General features: G+C 44.1%; 1 long non-coding RNA gene across 1 annotated transcript; it reads left to right on the top strand.

Annotated features, from left to right (window-relative positions):
- The first annotated feature begins 378 nt into the window (after positions 1 to 378).
- On the top strand, positions 379 to 2,122 carry LOC144379789 (uncharacterized). The gene is made up of 3 exons (XR_013443169.1): positions 379 to 815; positions 978 to 1,085; positions 2,024 to 2,122. It is a non-coding gene; the product is annotated as an uncharacterized LOC144379789 (long non-coding RNA).
- The last annotated feature ends 17,589 nt before the right edge of the window (positions 2,123 to 19,711 follow it).

The following is a 19,711-nucleotide window of genomic DNA, read 5'->3' as shown; positions in this document are numbered from 1 at the left end:
CAGGAGAATCTGGTCAAGCTTACAGGAAAGGGTAAGACCCTGCCTGGAACCAGCAGGCAGCAGGTGACCTCACCCAGTGTGGCTCCCGCCTTTCAACTTTCTCATTAAAGAAACCATTTTTCATCCTGACAACCAGGAGGCCTTCTTTCAGGGTGGGCGGGGCCTGTGGGCGGGGCCGAGGCGGGTGGGCGGGGCGGACGCTCAAGCCGGGGCGGCACTCGGGTCCCGCGCCACCTCGCGGGGCAGGTGTGCTGGCCTCACCCCTGTGCTCCTGCGTGGAGCCGGGGCCATTTGGAATTGGCCAGGAGGAGCGGCTGTCACTGGGGGGCCGCGTGGGGGGGGGCGGCGCTAGGATGGCAGGTGCACCCCAGACAGCGCTTCACCCCGCAGTAAATTCCATAATTACAGGTCACCGAGTGGGCGCCCCTTTGAAGTGAGGGACTTTCTTGTTGTTCCTGCGGCGGATACAATTTGGCTGAGATTATCAAATGCAGATAGTAAAAATTTAATTAACAAATCAAAGCCTTTATCTGGAGTTTTTAGAACTGTGGCCAACAGTTTTCTTCGATCTCAAGAGCTCCAGTCAAAGCCAGAGAAGAAAGCAGCGCCTTTGTAGTGCAGAAAACGTACAACTTTTCCTGACGATTGCTCTCACAGATAAGGCTTCTCTTAACTGCCTGCTCCTTTGGGAAGAGGCTTTGAGGCCCCTCAGCAAAGGGCTGCATTTTTGAGAGCCCTTTGACGCTTTGCTCTGGTTAACCCTTTGTCTTCAGAGCCCAGGATGATTCTCCCAGCAAGCCAGGCTGCGATCGATGGTAAGTCTCCCGTGTGCGGTTATGTGGACAGGCAACACGCCCGGGACCTAAAAACGTAATCAACCCAAGCCTTCTGATTAGGAGCCTATTGTGGACTCAGTCTTAGAAGTAGAGATAAAGTAATATTAATTACTTACAGACAACAATTTACTTTCACATCAGCCTTGCCACAAATTCGCAAGGGACCGCCAGCCCTGCCATCTACTGCAGCTACAGATGGAGAAACTGAGACTCAGAGAAGTGAAGACTGTGCTCTGCCTCCTAGTCCAGGTAGAACTCTTATGAATAAAACAAGAGTAAATGATGCAAGGCAATGTGTAATTAACATGTAATTAAAACATCAGAATCCAAATTTGGGTATATGTGCTCTATACATACCTATCTATATAAAGTAAAATTATCAAGGTGTAATCTCTGAATATGATTAAAGGTGATTTTTATTTCCATTTTTTGTATGCTTTGCTCTAGCTTTCGGGTTTTCTAAATTAACATGGGTTAAATTTATAATAACAAATTACTACAACAGTTAATTGAGCTCTTGAATGCAGAGACGAAATAGCCCAGTGGCTAGCTCCCAATGCTGAGAGCATGTGGTTTTGGATTAATTGAACTAGACAGGGTTGAACTGGATGGAATGGAGGAGTAGAGTGCACTCAAGATGACACCCATAGGATATGAAGTGGGTCTGAGAGAGTGCTACAAAGGAGAAGCTGGGACCTATCTGTAGGAAACAGCTATAAAGACACAAAAGTGAGACCAGACTTGACCAGAGGAAATTTAGGAAGTTCCCCCTCATATCACTCCCTTTTCCAGTAACCAGAGAACGAACATAATCTGGAGGATTCTAACTACACTTAACCCTTGAACCATCCAGGAGTTAGGGGCACAAACCCCCTCACAATCAAAAATCTTCATCTAAATTTTGACTCCCCCAAAACTAAACCACTAATAGCCTACTGTTGACCAGAAGCCTTACTAAGAACATAAACAGCCAATTAACAGATATTTTATGTCTTATATGTATTATAGACTGTATTCTTACAGTAAAGTAATAAGCTAGAGAAAAGAAAATGTTATAAGTAAGAGAAATACTTTTATAGCACTTTATTGAAATAAATATTTATTGAAAAAAATCCATGTATAAGTGGACCTGTGCATTCCACACTCATGTTGTTCAAGGTCAAATATATTCTCCTATTCTCCTCCAGTCCATCATCTGTTGACCCAGTGATTTGGAGAAGAGTGGAAGTGATAAGGATGCATGAAGAGAGGAGAGAGGAGAGGAGAAGGCCCCTGAGACCTGAAGCATAGGAGCAGAGCAAATCTACTCATCTGATTTGATAGCAAGTGTATCTCACTGGCTATGTCTAAATGAGGCTAAAACTGGGATGGGTTTAGTCCGTTACGTGGCACTAATATATCTGGGTGTGGGCAGTGGGGATGCATAGATTGTGAAGGGATGAGTCAAAGTTAAAATGGCCAATTCAGAAGCAGCATAACTTAGTGACTTCTATTATTATAGGGAAGCAGACAGAGCTCCTCACCACTATGTTCCAAGTCTGGGAACATGTCAGCATGCCAAGCCATCTTATCCCTTGAAAGGAAGTGCCTGACTAGACTGAGACCACCATGCCCAGAGGAAAAGTTTGGAATCCCCTCCCAACTCCATGCTGCAACCCCAAACCCTTGTCCACCATCATGCCCCCAGGAGATTTCCATACCAACCACTAGAATGTTCTATTTCTGAGCATACATAAGATCTAAGATGCCTTTAACAATTAAAGCTATTTATAACCATCATGATTTCTCTTTTAAATGACCATCTTGTTGAAAAGACAAAAGAACATGCCGTGATGCTCTCAAGATGGGTACAAGTCATCAGAAAAACTGTAAGAAGGTGCCATGATGGTTAAAGCATCACATAGTTTTAAAACATATGTCCTCACCCCATAGTAAAAAGAGAAGGAATTTTTTTAAGGACTTCAAAAAACAATAGCATCGTGAGTCTTAATTTATTTTTACAATTTGCTGGGTCTGCAATGTATTAAAATGAGAAGCTCCTCTTGGCCGGTCTGTGTTTCATAAGCATGCCTTGCTAATTCATTTGCACTTGCTTTATGACTGTGAGGGTTGCAGAGAAAGATCAGGTCTACGGAGGTCTTTTCAAAACTCAGCTAAACACATGCTCAATTAGGCACTTGATGAATAGGATTTTGTCAAAGGGAAGCTGGCATTTAGACTACAAACCCTGAAGGGAGATACCCAAAATGTCATGTATCCCTATTAATTTGTTAATGCAATTAATTAATTATTAACTAGAATTACTATTTAGGGGGCACTTACTGTGTGCCCAGCACGGCAAGCTACTGTTTAATCCTCACAGCATCCCGCTGAGAAGTAGGGGCCGTTATGTTCACTTTTTTAAAGGCACAATAATTAACACAAATAGGATTTGACTCCAGGTCTACCAAAGCCCCTGTTCTGAACCAATCCCATATTGCTACCATCCTACAGAGAAATCTGTTGCCTGCTATGAATTTATGGACTGTTTGTGAGGTAAGCTCTACATATAAACTGTCAGCTCCCTGCAATGGGATGGAAAATGAGCACTGTAGCACTCAAGAAGGAGTGTGAGCCTGTCCACTTGAGTTCCCAAGAGAGTTTCCAAAGACAGAACTGGCCTTCCAGTGATGATATCAGGAGAGAAGACTTGAAGGCAGCCCAGGCTAATGTTTCCACAAGTTCTGAGTAGGTTAGAAGATGAGAGGAGCTAGTCTTAAAACACCTTTACATGTTCTTGGCAAAACTTAAGGGGGAAAGAGTCATTTGCATGGTGGCAATATTATCTGAGTTTAGGTCTGTGACAATAAAAGCCCATCGTGAAGCTCACAACACCACACTAACGACAGCAGCTCCCATTGATTGAGCATTTACTCTGTTCCAGACACTGTTGTCTTTTGCAGGTGTTATCTCATTAGACCTTCCAGGAATGCTAAATTCCTATCATATCCCCATTTAACAAATGAGGAAACTGAGACCTATGGAGGTAGGTAAGTTGCTCATGTTCATATAGCCACTACATGGCAGAACTGGAGTAGACCTGGGTCTCCCTGACGACAGAATGTGCACTTCAGCAGCCGGCCATCCTGCCTCCCCGGTGCAGTAACAGATGGAGGACATGGGTCAGGATTCAAATGGACTCTGGAAGGAGATTCTTGGGAGATGCATTGTGGAAGCAGAGCAGCTTTTGCTGGGGATCAGAGGTAACTCTCCGAGGGTTGGAGAGACAATGAAATGAAACAGGATATCACTCAGAGATCAAGAGTCATCATTTCTCTTTTTTCCTCTAAGAGAAGTCAATCTGGCAAATAATGCAAGTCAGAGGACATGGTTAACAGTACATGTGTGTGGCCCAGATGATCACAGTGATGCACACATCAGGAATCTGAATATTTGTCCTCCAAGGAGGCCCAGACCCTCCACCTGAGAGACATGAACACCCACAGAATGGGATCTGGTGGCCTGGGGAGTTTGGGATTCCAAGTGAAAATACGGATTTGATGTTTGTTAGCTGTCATTTGCCCTCTGAGAAGTGTATATATATATATATATATATAGTACAGGGGCCTGGCCAATAGTTAGATGTTCCCAAGGTCAACGCACTCAGTAGTAGAAAACTGATGGGAGAATGTCACATTAGTGTACAAGTGGCTTTGAGTTTGATCAGCACTGAAAGGCTGTGCCAGCTGCAGAGGCTCCAGCACCTGCTGGCCAGATAGCCACCCCACAGAGTAGCATTTCTCATCCTGGGCTGTGACTTCAGGAAGGGGTCAGGCCACATGGCACAGAGCTACCCAGAGGCCTCCTCCCCTCCTGTTCCTTCTCCTGCTTCCTCCAGGTCTAGTCCCACCTCCCTCCTTGAGAGTCTGCCCCTCGTACCTCCAACCCTACAGACAGAGCATCAGAAGCAATGCAATCATGGCCTCGGGGAGGAGATTGCAATCGAGAGTCAGGGGTCCCAGAGCTCGAGTCTGGGCTCAGCCCTGGCCCGGCAAGGTGATCTTGGGCATATCGCATATAAGAAACCTGCTTGAATGATGCTGCGAGCTACCGGAATAATGAGAATTTGCACATCCAGAGAAGAGGGAGGCCAGCAGAGAGAAGCCCAAGATTTGGGGGCCCTTTATCCCATGGGATAGATGCCAATTCCAAAAGCAAAGGCAGTGGCTGAGAAGCTGAGCAGAGCTTTTTGCAAACTGACCACGCAAAACCTAGAGTTTACACTCAGCAAAGAGAACAGGCCCTGGGTAGCAACTCAGGTTCTCCTTTTGAGTCCTACAAGGCGACACCTGAGGAACAAGAGGGAACCAGAGATGGACCAACCTCACAAGGACTGCCGCCCAGCTGGGCCCCTGAATCACCTCAGTCCTCAAATGGATCAAGGTGCTCAGCAGCTTCTCCCGAAGGAAAAGTAAATCCTGCAGGCAGAAAGAAAGAGTTCCAGGTGGGAACCCAGAGATGCAGGAAGACACGAGGAGCAATGAGCATGTGGGCCACCAGAAATGAATTCTAACTGTATAATATAATAATCCTGCCCTGAAGGGTTTAAATATATGTAAAATTAAAGCACACACAACACTAGCATAAGAGGAGAGAGATGGGTAAATAGATGCGGCACAAGTGTCTGATATTAAGCTTGTTAATTGTGACAGAAGTACCTGACATTAGGCTTTTGACTGCCTGGGCATCCATTGCAAAACCATCCATGTGGAGTAAACATACTGCCCACTGCATGACCCAGCTGCTAGCAAACCAACTAGGTATGGAACCAGGATGCCCCCACCCATGAAGTTCTTTTAGAAAACTCTGGGTAACCTAGATCACCAGCCACTTGAGTGACCCTGCTTTTCCCTTTCCACAGCCTAACTCCCACTCTTATTTTTTACATTTGCTGATCAAGAGTGAACCTGCAAAACCCTGAACACCCCAACCTTGATCCAAATAAAGGCAGAGCTCTGGGTCTGCTCTCTCTTTCTCTCTCTCTTTCTCTCTCCCCACCTGTGACTTCGCTGTGACCCAGGGCATGTCATGCATCCTCCAGGACTTGTGAGTAATAAACTTCAATGTCTCAAAGTTTCCTGATGGTCATTGCTGGGGTGCATCTTGGAATCGTAAGAATGACAGGGCCAGTCTAGCCACAACATTGGTTCCTGCTGGGGAAATGTCTGTGAGGGCTCACCACAAGACTAAAGACTTACCGGCCCAGGTGAGCACCTCAGGCATTCCTAACCAAGAGCATCACTATCAATAGACTGAGACCCACATGACAATGGAGTTAAAGTGCCCTAAGTTCCCTTCCTTCAGAAAGTGGTAAAAGCATTTATATTAGACCTTAGTGAGTCAAGGAAGGATATTATAATTTCTATGATAACCACTAAAAGAACACTAAAACAATATGTAATTAACTAATAGGACAGAGGGATGAATTTCAAAAAATTATATGAACCTAAAGAAAAGCAACAAAAGAAAGAAAAAGGAACATAAACAGGAAGACAATTAGAAAACAAATAGTAAGAGGGTAGATTTCAACCCAATTATATCAGTAATAACACTAAATATAAATGTACATTTCAATTAAAAGACAAAGGTTTGGGCACCTGGGTGGCTCAGTCAGTTAGGTGTCTGCCTTCGGCTCAGGTCATGATCCCAGGGTCCTGGGATCGAGCCCCACGTCAGAATCTCTGCTTAGCAGGGAGCCTGCTTCTCCCTCTCCCTTTGCTGATGCCCCCCCCCCCCCAGCCTGTGCTGATCCTCTCTCCCTCTGTCTCTGTCAAATAAATAAATAAAATCTTTGAAAGAAAAAAAAGACAAAGATTATCAGGCTGGAATGGGGGAAATAAACTGATACTTACAAGAGCCATGACTTAAATATAAGAGTAAAGAAAGATTGAAAGGATGGGAAAGACACAGCACGCAAACAATAACTAAAGGAAAGCTGGTGTATCTGTCCTAATATTATTCACTTTAAGGCAAGATACATTCCCAGAGATAAAGAAGAATTTCATAATAATTTGCCTAATGGAAAACAATCATTTTACCCATGCTTCAGTAAGGAAGGAGTCAAGCCATAGAGTGGGAGAACCTATTTTTCATACATCTATCTGACAAAGGACTCTCAAATTTGGAATATAGAAAGAACTTCTACAAGTAAATAGAAAAAACGAAGACAGTACAATTTTTTTAATGGGCAAAATCTTAAACAGGCACTCCACCAGAAAAAAGATACCCAAATGGTCAATAGACCTATAAAAGGTACTGAATTTTATTAGTTATCAGGGAGGTACTAAGTACATACCCCACTTAATGGCCAAAATTAAAAAGACAGACGATGCCAAGTGTTGCCAAGGATAGGAGCAAACGGAACTCTCATAGCCTGCTGAGTGAGTGTGTATGTTGGCACAAACCCTTAAAAGCTGTGTGATAGTATGCACCAGAGTTGAACATATGTGTATCCTATGACCAAGCAATTGCACTCATAGGTATGTAGGTGACAGAAATAGGTATATATGTCCACCACAGACATGTTCAAGGCAACTTGATTCATAATACTCTAAAATGCCCATTAACTGTGGAATGGATTAATACGGTGTCTATAGTATATCCATACAATGAAATTCTGCTCATAAATGGAATGAAAGAGGGTGAACTTCTACACCACACAGCAAACTTAATGCACCTCAGCAGCATTGATTAATCAAAAAAGCATGATATGAGAGGAGGACAGTCCCCTTGGAGGAAGGCAGTAGTGACTAAAAAGGGGTTTCTGGGAGGTTCTCTTCCTTGATCTGGGAACTTACAGCTAAGTTCAGTTGTAAAAAGTCCTTGGGCTATACACTTGACAGCCATGTACTTTCCCGCGTAGAGGTCGTTCTTCAACCTAAACAAAAAGTTTATTTTCAGTAAGTCTACCATTTCCTGTAAGAGGAAGCATCTCTGAAAGTTTGTGTCTTTGGCAGAATTTGCGATCAACGGGATAGCTGGGATAGCCCCTTATCTCAGGGCAATGGACATTCAGGAATTCTACAATCTCAAGCACTACCCAGACCCACCTTCTCAGTTTGGGATCATGACGAGCCAGTTTCTCTGTCACTAACACCCAGACCAATGCAAGGTCATGGGGCAGCAGATCAGACCCAGGCTAAGGAAAGTGCAGGGTAACCAGTAGGTGGTGGCAAAAAGCCAGAGACTTCTGGAGGTAGACCTACCCTGTTTGTGTTGCAAAATCACATTCTCTAGTAAATGAAGCATTAATTTGATTGAATTGCAACAGGCGGTGGGTTAGGAAAAAAAGCAAACAATAATAATTGTACCTGCTGGCATGGCTAAGGATGGCATTGGTCCCCTTACACCACTTTCTGGAATTCGTTTCCTAAATGAACAGCCAAACGGCCGAGTGGATGACCTCAAATCACTGAGGTGTGAACTTCGCTGTGAATTTGTTTGGATCTTCAGCAGGCCAGACCTGGTGAGGAACAGACAATGGGAGGGGAACCTGGTTCCCTGAAACCGAACTGGCTGTTATCCAAGGTAGAGACTTAGGGTCCAAGGATCTATGTGTCCAGCATCCCTCTTAGCAGCCTGCTGAGCCCCCAGACCCCATGTAGGAGCAGAGGGAATGTGGGGTTTTCAGTTATGTGGATCCAGACTTTTAGGGATTAGGGGCTAGTGGAGCTGGATGACTCTCTATAACACAGGGAGGGAAGTTGGGGTGGGAGAGTTGACGAGGAGGCAGCAAAAGGGAAAATGAGAACAAGCTGAGCCAAGCACGAGAGTCTACAGCCCCGTCTGCAAAAGCAGAAGCAGCAGGTTTTAAGAGCCAGGCGGGGGGGGGGGGGGGGGGCGGGGGGGGCATCCTGCTGACTAGCTAGGCTCCGTGCTGTGCGAGAGGGTGGCATCTCTGCCTGCTGCGTTACCTGCAAATCGGTGATAAAAGCCCATTACATGCTATGCCCCGTGCAGCAGTGCCTGAGAAGAGGGAATTCCAGTTCCAGTTTTGGGGGGAGCCCGGAGAAGATAAAGAAGTGGGCGGACAGTGGAGGGGAGAGGAAGAGAACCATGTCACCGCAGGACAGTGGAGCGAGGGCGGGCGGGGAGGGCGGCTGTGCACCTGCCCTGGGGAAGCGGGTCCCTAAGGCGCTCTCAGCCTGCCAGGCCACACTCCTGGGTCGTGGAGGGGACGGAGTGAAAAGACGCAGGACACATGCCAGCATAGTGGCTGAGACCGAGTCAAGAAAAGGGAGTGATTGTTATCTTGCTCGCTCTTGAAGTACCCTCCTCTTGTTTCTCCCTCTTTACTAAGTTCCAGCAGGCTGATGAATCCTCTTCCTCAATGCATCCACCCCCAGGCTTTCCTCCTCTCATCCCCGTGCCCTCCTTGCTCCCCCAGGAGAATCCTGCTTTGAACACAGTATTCCGCCTTCAGACCCAGCCGCTTCCCACCATTGGCCTCAGGTGTCTACACTACCGGGAGAGTTTTCAGTCTGAGGCTTTGGTGTGGCACTAAATCATCACCGGGCGTTGGAGCCAAAAGGCTTTTGTCACATAGTGTGATACCTAATTAAGACGAGTAATCTCTTAATTAATCTCTAATTAAGACGAGTAATCAGCCGACCCTCAAGAAAGATGTTTTCCTGTCAGTCAAGCGTTCTCACACCTTGGGGAATTCAATCTGTTTCATTCTATCTCTGCTTTCTATTTCGACACCCTTCAACAAAGCCCCAATAACTTTTAAAATATCCTAAGGTGGAGGCAAACCCCCCTACCCCCTGGTCAACCTGGTTTTACACTTTTCGGGAGTGTGACATTGAAACAAGTCCTGTTCCCTAGATCAATCCTTTATTAGGTTGAAATCTGCAGATGAAAAGGGTTGGCTAGGTTGCACTGTTGCCTGCCAGGAAATCTGTGAAAACTATTTTCTTCTTTGCTGAGATGTAAAATATTTATGTCTTTAATAAGCACAGTGACTGAGACATAAGTGTACTTATAAATAGCTCCACCAAAAATGTGCATATACACACTACTTAAAAGGAATGTGAGGCCCTCTGTACACTCCGATTCCTCCCCAGCCCGTGGCCCGCAGGGAGACGAGAGTTGCCACCATAAACTTCAGAACGACTCTGTGTCTTCCACAGCCACCAGGCCTGGAGAGGGCAGGTCCCTAACTGTCCTATTTGTCTTATACACCCTTCGGCGTCCCTACAATAGCTCTGCTGTTTCAGACCACATGAAGGCCGTGGCTCACGTAAGTGCAGCTTCTGCCGTGGGAACACTGAACTGTCGGTCTTGGGCTGGGGGCCGGGGTGACCAGCAGGCCCGGGCAGCAGGTGGAAGGCAGTATGGCAGGCAGAGATTCTAGCTGCCTGTGCCTATCCCCATAGAGGCATCCTCCAGGACCTTTCTGGGCTCCTCCAGACCAAGGATAGCCCTGTGCAAACACACACACGCCCCAAACATGACTGTCCAGCTGACAGGTCAGAATAAAGCAATCATCTGACCATAACCTCTAAACCACTCGGCACAGGGAGCTCACATTACAAGGACTGTGAAACCTGAGCAAAACTTGAAGGACCCAGGACACTTTCACAAGCCAATCTCGCTTCTTTACCGCCGAGTTAATAGCAATGTGAAAGAAGACGTGTGTTGGCACCAGAAACTGTTCTGTGACCCGAGTCCTGTGGGCTCAGCAGATCACAGCCGGGATGACACGCAACACTCACTGGACAGAGGGTGCTGAGGCCATTAAAGGTATTGAAAGATTTCACTGCCATGGAAAAGTAAATAAACACAGCTCAATAAAGAATACATAGATGTCTTGAATTCTTCAGGAGATGGCAAAGTCCCAAAGCACTCCAGGAAGGATTTTTGGCCTTCGGTGTCTGCTCTGTGTGCACGAACACATCATCTCTCTGGGAGAGGTTTGGGTAAATCTAATAAAGCCCTCCAGTTCCCTGATTTATAGGTGGAGTGGCCTTTGAGTTGGTCCTCATCCACACCCAGAAGTTAATTTCGTGATTTTTCATACACAATTGAGTCAAGTGGGGGGGGTGATATAAAATAAGCCCCAAGCCAACACCCACATCCTATCCTCACTGAAAGTACATGAACATGGACTCCTCCATAAACAGATCTTTATTCCACACATGAGTAGCAATAGTGTTTATATTTAGACTTGGACCCAGGAAATTTTATGTGCAAGTTTTTGACTGAAAATATTTGGTGAAAATTTTCAACATATATTATTAAAACACTTTCAAATCATAGATAAGTCCTAAACCAAAAGCTGGTGATTAAGTTAGGAGTTTCATCACCTTGCATTTTAAACACTATAAGACATAATTATATACTGTTCCTACAGATCCTACAGCTATTTCTAGGATCTTCCCAATACATTACTGAGGCTGCCAAGGAAGGGACTCTGTCTCTGCCTTTGTAAACGAGACTGCCCCCAAACCTGTCAGATGGGGCCTGCGGGAAGCAGGGCTGTGCTTCCAGCCTGTCAGGGGAAAAGAATGCATAATTGTCAGGAATGGGATAGAACTATCAAAGGCACATAAAAGAGTTACAAATATCAGAAAATGTAGGTTTCCATTCTATTGTTCTGCAACAATGAAAAGTTGAGTCTTTCATCAGTATGGCAAACAGAAGCTACAAGTCATAGCCCCGTACTTGCCTATAGATGAGTTCAATACTCAGGTGGGTGGGTCTGATGATAGATGATAGGTAGATAGATACATAGATACATAGATAGATATAAAGGCAAGTTAAATACATACATATATGTGATTGGCCCTTGAACAACATGGGTTTGAACTACACAAGTCCACTTAAACACAGATTTTTTTCTCTTTTTTTTTTTGTGCAAAAGGGTGATTTTATTATAGCGCAGGGACAGGACCCATTGGTAGAAAGAGCTGCAGCTACAGGTGTGGGGGTGGCTGATTATATATTTTAAGTTTTGTGGAGGGAGACATGGTAGAGATAACATAGGTTTCTTTTTTTTTTTTTTTTTTGATTCTCACTCCTCTTTATTTTTTATTTTTTTATTATGTTGTGTTAATCACCATACATTACATCATTAGTTTTTGATGTAGTGTTCCATGATTCATTGTTTGTGCATAACACCCAGTGCTCCACGCAGAACGTGCCCTCTTTAATACCCATCACCAGGCTAACCCATCCCCCCACCCCCCCTCCCCTCTAGAACCCTCAGTTTGTTTTTCAGAGTCCATCGTCTCTCATGGTTCGTCTCCCCCTCCGATTTCCCCCCCTTCATTCTTCCCCTCCTGCTATCTTCTTCTTCTTCTTCTTCTTTTTTTTTTAACATATAATGTATTATTTGCTTCAGAGGTACAGATCTGTGATGCAACAGTCTTGCACACTTCACAGTGCTCACCATAGCACATACCCTCCCCAATGTCTATCACCCAGCCACCCCATCCCTCCCACCCCCCACCAACACAGATTTTTTTCAATAAACATACTACAGTACTGTAAATATATTTTCTCTTCCTTTGATTTCTTAACATTTTTTTCTCTAACTTACTTTATTGTAAGAATAACTTATTCTGTTATAAGAATATAATACATATAACATACAAAATATGTGTTAATTGACTGTTTATGTTATTGGCAAGGCTTTTCTGATCAACTGTGGGCTCTTGGTAGTTAAGTTTTGGGGGAGTCAAAAGTTATACGAAGATTTTCGACTGAGTAGGCGCTCACCACCCCTAACCCTCACATTGTTCAGGGGTCAAATGTACGTATAAATTGTCTAACTGACATTATTCCTGTGTCAGTGTTTGAATACTCAACAACTCTAAGCAATGGATATTTGGCTTCTGTTTGCAGAGATAACTAAATCTAACATTTGTCATTTGTAACTTTAGTAAAAACTTAGTCTGTTCTTTCCCTAACTGAGGAACATCATTGGAACTTTTCTTACACATCATTTGAGTCAGAGAGAAATTTTCCTACACTAGGTAACTAGGAATTGGAAGGAATCAAAGATAAGGATACTTTTTGTGTGCACATTGGAAAAAATATTTCCTAACATAGAAAACATTGATCTGTGAGAGATGAAAGATGGTAGCCTGATGTGTGTATATTTCCAAAGGGAAGGGGAAAAAAAATGATGGTCAAGACCTTGGTCAAAGAGTCTCTCATATCAACCCATCAGGTGATTCATCTACCCAGGACTTGGGTAAAAAATAACAGCAATGATAATAGTACATAACGTTGTTTGAGCATTTACCGTTTGCCAGGCACTCTAGGGAGAACTTTCTGTATGTTAACTCATGTAGGAAAAAACTGGGGAAGATTTTGAAATGGGCAGAAGAGATTACTGGACATCTTTTCATTGGAATGCCAGACACACCCCTGTAGATGTTTGCCTTTGGCTAGACTGTTCGCAACTCTGTAGAGATAAAGGTGAGCTTGTAGAAAACTGAGAGTAATACAACTATTCCTATCCATAGAAATGTAGATTGTATCCAGTGGAACGCCATGGACTCCTGCCCTATGGCCATTGACCAGCTCTGCCAGCTTTGTATCCATTTGTAAATTAATTTCTTCGCTCCTTCTCTGACTCTAGATATGCATTCCTTGGGCCATTGTAACATCCAGTGAATCTCTCATTAATCTAGGAGTTAAGTACAATCTTTGACACAAGCTCATTTTGAAGTTATATGAGAGTCATGATTTTATGCTCTTTTAAAATATAGCCTTTGGCACTCATCTCCTCTTCGGAATAAGACTATGAATAACGGGAGCAGGGCTGATGGGGGCCTCCCAGCAAGTAGAGAAAGGAAGACAGTGAACCACCAACCCATACATAGATTCAAAGAAAGGGGCTTCACTAATCACTTATACACACTCCCTCATAATACATGACAATTCTTCTCCAACATCCCTGTGTATATAAGTATCCAGTGCACAGGAACTTGGTTAGAAGGCAGTCCACTCCCAAGTTGGAAAACTATATCCTTCAGTAGATATTTCTGAGACTGAAAGGAATTTTCTCTGAAATGTTAGCCAAGCTCCTATGAAAAAAGTCTACTCCTTTCTCTACAAAGGAGTCTTTTAATGGTTTGAAGGCAAATAGATGATATCCCCACAGTCTTCTCCTGCACAAAATACATTAACCTCCTCCTTATTTGAGACGCTTTCAAGGCCTTCCCACCATCTTGTGCCTTCTTGTTGCACTTCAGTTCACCACCCCCCAGAAACATGGCACCTAGAGTTAGAAACAACACTGAGTCACAGTTCCTGTGATCTGAGCCCTAGAGATGTGTAGGATGCTAAAAAACCCTGTGTTTGTAATATGGAGTGTGCCTGTGATTTGCTAAAATTCCTTTATATCAGTGAAGCAGGCACCGGTTTTTTTGCCTTGGATGTGTATTCACTATGTAGAGTAGAAGATTCTTGTTAATCCGCATACTTACTTATTTCTAGTCAGATTCATCAAAATCTTTCATTCTAAAGCAGTTAGTAATCCCTTCCATTCAATTTTTATCTGAAAAAAATCCTGCCGTCTTCTGCTTATGTTAAATTATTTTTATTTCAACAAATTAACTTTAATGATTAAAATCTACCCAAGTATCTACTTGATTTAATACCCTGTAGTCAGATTATTCAAATGTGATAAAGAATTCATTTTGACACTAAGCTAACAATCCATCAATATTTATGGCTACTCTTCATACTTGTTTAGGAATTCATGCTGACAAATTCCACATTTTTGACAGTTCTTTAGCAAGAAAGCTAGCCAATGGTGGGAACCCAGTGTGGCGATGACAAGGATCCACGGGTCCCTGAGATGTTAACAAAGCTGCAGAAGATTATCCCGAGGAAAGAAATACCCCTCAAAGACCCCTGGGCCTGTAATTAAAGTGATCAACTACCAGCTCCTGTAACTCTACATCTCCCAGTCCCTGGCCAGGGCAGCCCATGAAAACCTAACCTGTAATCAGAATGGGGGAGAAAATAACAAAGCAGAGAACAGGAAACTGTGGATATCTTCTCTACCAGATGTCCCTCTGCTCACTGAAGTTTCAAAAACACGGGAGCTTTAAATCTGACTTCTTTTCTTACAGAACTCAGCCCACCCTCCCTGCTGAGCTCACTCAGGGGCAAACAGACAGCCCCTCCCTGAAGGTTACTAGCACAACGTTATCCTTGTTTTTCTGCCATTGTTAATTATGCACATGGCACACTCAAGCTCTATCATATGTTGCCAAAATAACTGTTGGATAAAGGAAAAATAGAGTCAGCCCACTAGTTCATTGATCTTCATGATACCCAAACACTGATTTTTTTAAAAAACCACATTGATTTAAATAAGGACATTTTGACATCCTGGATAGATAGAATCTAAATTCTTCAATGTTCTTCAATATAAACATATTGCTTATCATATGCGTTCTTCATGACATGTAAAGGCTCCTTTGATACTGTATAACCATCATAATCATGGGGAAACAGATATTGAAAGAGGAGGCAATAGGCCAAAGGTCACTAGCAAGGTCAAGGATGAAATCAGATTTAAGAGTGAAAGTTTCCACTTTGTTAGTCATTATTCCCCAGGGAGACTCCAGAACATCCTGTTAGATCTTGTTATGTCTACATTCAGAGTGAATTTCTATCCTTAGCGAGTAAGGAAATCATCTGAGTAACATCACAGAATTCAATTATCCAGTTTGATTATTTGGGGTATAAAAATGTGGATAACTTTCTCAATGTCAAGTAACACCCTCAGTGTTTCTCTTTAGTTAAATCTGGCTAACTCCTTAAACCTAAAATGAGTTCCTAGTTCACTATTGATTTCATTCCCTCGGGAGAGCCTGAGGTAAGAAACTCCCAGACCATCTGTCCTGCACACCTAGGCCTTCGATTTTCTGAGGGACCAGCATTTATATTAATTTGTGTACCACCATAGTTGCTGTCTGGAAAACCCCTTCATACATACAAGAGAGCCTTAGGTGGGCAATAAAGATTTTATTTAAACAGAGAACCAAACTGGCACCACTTAAAGCAATGATATAGCAATAAGGTTAGAGCAGTCACTTGGCTACTTGAACGTGCTAGAAAAAAAACCATGAGAAGCTGAGCCTGTGGCTTCCATGCAGCAGACCGCTCCTCAGCCCACAGACAGTGCTCAAGGAGGTGGGAGGAGCTCCCTGGTGACAAATCTGTCTTCAGGACAGGGCTGGCCCAAGAGCTCACAAGAGAGAAAGATCAGGCCATCCATCATCAACCCTGGCTGACAAAACAAATAAACCATTTTTTGTTTCCTCGAGATGCTTGCAAAAGAGCTCCTGGGCCTCAGTGTGCACAGAGCAAGCTGCTCGGAGTCAGTCATGTCCAGGCCTCTCAGATCAAAGATCGGTTTGGGGCAAAAGGAAGTTTTGAATTTGACAGGATTTTCCTGGACACGTTCAAAACAGGAATAACGTGACAGGCCAGGAGTAACAAACTCAACTGCATGAGACTCTTAAGGGCAACAAGGTTGGGTGCATGGGGGTAAATTCTTCAGGGTCCGAGGTGGTCCTGGCTTAGAGAAAAGCCGCCAGGCTGAAAACTGGTGCTCAGCACCATAATCCACAAAGCTGGTGGCTAGACTTAGAAGTAAAAGGAGGGAGGAGGGGAGACAGATGAAAGTAAGCAAACGAATTCTTTGACATATGCCTTATGAGTTTTGACACTTTGATAGGAAGAATCTGTTACAGTGCTTAAAAGTTCCAAGCTCACCCTGCAGGGTATGGGGGAAAGGAGCAAAAAGTTCAAAGTGAATAATTACCTGTTATTGATGTATTATATTTAAAGACCCTGGCTAAGGATTAAAGACGCTCTCAAGGCCGTTAACAGCCTGCAGTAAACAAGTCATGTTTCAGAGAGGAGGAGGAGGAGAAAAGAATTTCAGAAGGATTTCCTCCACCAGCCAGTCTGGAACCCTCTGTAGGTAAGGCAGAGTGCGCATATGTGCCCTACACAGAAGGACATATTTAAGACCAGACAAAAAAGTCATCAAATACTACTGGAGCTTTGTCTTGGTCCCGGGGGTTTCCTCCTGTGAGCTTTCCTCTTTTTCAAGGACTCTGTCTTACTAACCATTATATTCCTGGCACCTCAGAGGAATGCTCAACCAGTAGGTACTCGATGGATTGTGGTTGGGTGGGTGGGTAGGTGGGTGGTTTCCTGATTGAACCCAATTTCTTTTTTTCTTTATACTTTAAATTTTAAAAAAAGAAAGATTTTATCAGTGAAGTAACTGGAGGCTCACCAGACCCAGCACCTCTTCCCTGGGGGCAGGCCTAGAGAAGGGATGGTCTCTCCCAAGTAGTCCCTCAGAAGTAATCGCCGGGTACTCCCTCAAGGAGGCACTTGATGATCCCCTGTTCCTGTTTCCCCTTCTGCGGTATCTGATCTCTCAGCTGAGGACTATTATTCTAATGAAAAACACTTCCAGGAAATCAGTCCAAGACAGATTTAATTTGATGTGGAAAAGAATTTCAAACGCACATTATGTCCATCGGAAATTATGACCAGCTTTAGCTTTCAAGTACCCAGATCTGAAGATGCCACAGCACTTTGAAGGACATGGGAAGGAGTACTTCCTTGCTTTTGTTTTTGTTTTTTTCAGCAAAAAAATGAAGGAGAAAAAAGAAGAGACATCTTCACACACACACACCCCCGCCCCCCAGGGAAGACAGTTCTGATCAACATAATCACAATCTCTGGAAAGGCAGCTCCTAGCCATGCACTGAAGCCACAAGGCCACGTGTGCCTGCTGGAGGCTGCCTGGAAGAGTGTGTCTGGTCCCTAGAGGCCATCTCTCTCAACCCACACTCTCTTATGGCACTCCCCTGCCTCTCTACCTCAAAGCTCTGAGCTGAGAATCAAGGCATCCCCAACCCCCCTTCCCTTGGCTTTCCAAGTCCAGCCCCCACGGGTGCCCTCAATAAACCACGCCCTGTATCCTATAGGTTGGCCCAAAGCTTGTCACCAGAGGACACTTCACCCAGCCATGGCCAACTCTTCTTTCTGCCCCTTCCACCCCAGAAAGGAACAATTTTTAGAGCAAAAAGGGACCTAATTGACACTGTACCTAAGTTCCAGAATAATAAAAGAAAAAGATTAGATGTACTTAGATGCCACTGGCTCTCCTCTCTTGAGCTTTTCAAATCCCAGCCTCAAGCTCCTCCTCATTTGTCCTTCTTGCGTGCTGGACTCGGAGGATACCCAGTTCAATAGGGCAAGGCTCCCACCCTAGAAATTCACATAGGTCTACAAATACTCTAAGAACCATCATAGTAAATGCTATTTCTCCATTTATATATTTTCTTATCTTGGCAAAATATATATAGCAAAATTTGCCATTTTAACCATTTTTGAGTGGTCTATTCAGTGGCATTAATTATATTCACAGTGTTGTGCAATCGTCACCACTGTTTTCAAAACTTTTCATCATCCCAAACAGAAACTCTGTACCCATTATGCAATAGCCCCCTCTCCACTGCCCCCTCCCCACTCTCCCCGCCCCAGCCCCTTCAACCTCTACATGCTTTCTGCCTCTCTGAATTTGACAATTCTATATATTCCATGTAAGTGAAATCGTATGAGATTTTTCCTTTCATATCTGGCTTATTTCACTCAGCATAATGTTTTCAAGGTTCATCCGTGTTGGTATGTATCAGATTTTCATTCTTTTTTAAGGCTGAATAATTTCACATTGTATGTATATCCCCCATTGTGTTTATCCATTCATCCATTGGTGCGCACTTGGGTCGCTTCCATCTTTTGGCCATTGTGAAGAACGCTGCTATGAACACAGGTGTGTAAGTATCTGTTTGAGTCCCTCTTTCAGTTCTTTCAGCTGAGTCATCTTTCCATTTATATTTGATGGATGAACAAATGAATGAGCATTTTCAGCAGAGACACCAATTGGTGCAAAGGCACCAAGGCATTGCACAGCCCCAGGTAACTGTGCTGCCAGAAGCCATTCGAAATGGTTTCACTGGGGGACCCACGGATGAGGCCATAGGGGCAGGAACTCTCCTGAAAACCCACCATTTCCATCTTCTGATTGTGCTTAATCCAAGTAAACTCCTGGGAACAGCCAAAATGGGATTGATTCCCAAACTTTCCTCTTCCTTGACATCCAGGGCAGAGGTCACTCAAAGAAGCAAAACACCCCATGCATTGATGACCAAGTGACCTTAGCTCCACCCCTTTTCCTGTCAATCCAGAAAGATCTCAAGCTAAGGAGACATGTTCTTCAGGAACAACCATTCTTACATATAAGAAAAGACCAACGTTGAGCATTTTAGTCTGAATACCTCTGTTGTTCAACCCCCCCTCCCCCCCCCGCCGCCAGTCAATAGAGTTACCAGAAGTGAAAGAGTCTTCTGCAGCATCTGTCTCGTGGATATACCCTATGGTGGGTCAGCTGACTTTGGTGGTGAGCTCCATTAGCCAGGGCGAAAATATGGGAAGAGAGAAGGTTTGGGGAAGACAATGGCTTCATTTTTCAGCTAGAGACTGAGAGGTGACCCCCCCCCCCACTGGGGTAGAGTGGGGGCAGAAGACAGATCTCCAGGGAAAGGCCAACCTTGAGAGACAGATGTGGGAGTCATGGACACACGGGATGAGACAACCCAGCTAGGATTATAGCTTCAGAAAGAAAGACTACCAAGGCCAGAAGTCCAAAGAATTCCATTTAAGAAATAAGTCATCAGAGAGTTAGAAAAGCAAAATTTCACAGTGGTCAAGGGAAGCAGTTCAGGGAGTGGTGATCAACCCAACAGCACTTAGGCATGGTGCAAGGTAAGGCTCCCATAGGG

Source organism: Halichoerus grypus, chromosome 13, assembly GCF_964656455.1.
Source record: "Halichoerus grypus chromosome 13, mHalGry1.hap1.1, whole genome shotgun sequence".
Classification (NCBI taxonomy): Eukaryota; Metazoa; Chordata; class Mammalia; order Carnivora; family Phocidae; genus Halichoerus; species Halichoerus grypus.
The sequence above is the reverse complement of the archived record's forward strand: the minus strand, read 5'-3'. Positions and strand labels throughout refer to the sequence as shown.